The 1,327-nt window shown below is 72.3% G+C and overlaps 1 pseudogene; it reads left to right on the top strand.

Annotated features, from left to right (window-relative positions):
• Window positions 1–569: 569 nt before the first annotated feature.
• LOC116273437 lies at window positions 570–1,298 on the top strand (annotated as a pseudogene).
• Window positions 1,299–1,327: the final 29 nt, after the last annotated feature.

Raw genomic sequence — 1,327 nt, 5'->3', positions numbered from 1 at the left:
CCCAGCTCCTGCCTCTCCGTGGCCTCCCCAGCTGCCAGACTTCCTCACGTCAGCCTCTCCAGGCCCAGCTCCTCCTGCCTGCCACTGGCCTCTTGAGGCCCAGCTCCGCTCACGCCTCTGGGTGGCCTTCTCAGGCTGAGGACTTGACCTCCAGTTGGCCTCGCCAGGCGCAGGCTCCTGCCTCCCGAAGGCCTGCACAGGCCCAGCCTCTGCCTCCCAGCGGACTCTCCACGCCCAGCTCTCGCCTGACTGCGGCCTCCCCAGGCCAGAGCTCCTCCTGCCTTTCGGCAGCTCCGCCGGGCCCCGCTCCTGCCTCCCAGTGGCCTCGTTAGGCCCGGCTCATTCGTCACGGGGAACGGCCTTTCCAGGCCCAGCCTGTGCCTTTTGGCGGCCTCTCCAGGCCCCGAACTTCCTCAGGCCGGCCCCTCCAGGCCCAGTTGCGGCCTCCCGGCCTCCCGTCCAGGCCCAGCTCCTCCTGCTGCCGGCTGCGGCCGCGGGCCCAGCCCCAGCCTCACGACAACCTCTTTGGAATCGGCTCCGGCCCAGCTCCCGCTCCGCGGCCTTTGTAGGCCCCAAACGTCCTGAAGCCGGGCCCCACGGTGGCCTCTCCGGGCCCGGCTCCTGCCCTCCGATGGCGTCTCCACGCCCCAGACTTCCTCCAGCCAGCCTCTCCAGGCCCAGCTCCTCCTGCCGGCGGCCTCTGCAGGCCCACGCTGGCCTCGAGTCTCGGCCTCTCCAGGGCTCGCTCCTGCTCCCGGCGGCCCCTGCGGGCCCAACTCGTCGCCCAGTCGGCCTCCGCCGGCCCAGCTCCTGCCTCTCCGCGGCCTCCCCAGCTGCCAGACTTCCTCAGGTCAGCCTCTCCAGGCCCAGCTCCTCCTGCCTGCCACTGGCCTCTTGAGGCCCAGCCCCGCTCACGCCTCTGGGCGGCCTCCTCAGGCCCAGGACTTGACCTCCAGTCGGCCTCGCCAGGCCCAGCCTCCTGCCTCCCGAAGGCCTGCACAGGCCCAGCCTCTGCCTCCCAGCGGACTCTCCACGCCCAGCTCTCGCCTGACTGCGGCCTCCCCAGGCCAGAGCTCCTCCTGCCTTTCGGCAGCTCCGCCGGGCCCCGCTCCTGCCTCCCAGTGGCCTCGTTAGGCCCGGCTCATTCGTCACGAGGAACGGCCTTTCCAGGCCCAGCCTGTGCCTTTTGGCGGCCTCTCCAGGCCCCGAACTTCCTCAGGCCGGCCGCTCCAGGCCCAGTTGCGGCCTCCCGGCCCCCCGTCCAGGACCAGCTCCTGCTGCTCCCGGCTGCGGCCGCGGTCCCAGCCCCGGCGTCACGACAACCTCT

This window comes from Papio anubis, unplaced genomic scaffold, assembly GCF_008728515.1.
Source record: "Papio anubis isolate 15944 unplaced genomic scaffold, Panubis1.0 scaffold6798, whole genome shotgun sequence".
Lineage (NCBI taxonomy): Eukaryota > Metazoa > Chordata > Mammalia > Primates > Cercopithecidae > Papio > Papio anubis.
Note: the sequence above shows the minus strand (reverse complement) of the source record. Positions and strands in the feature narration are given on the sequence as shown.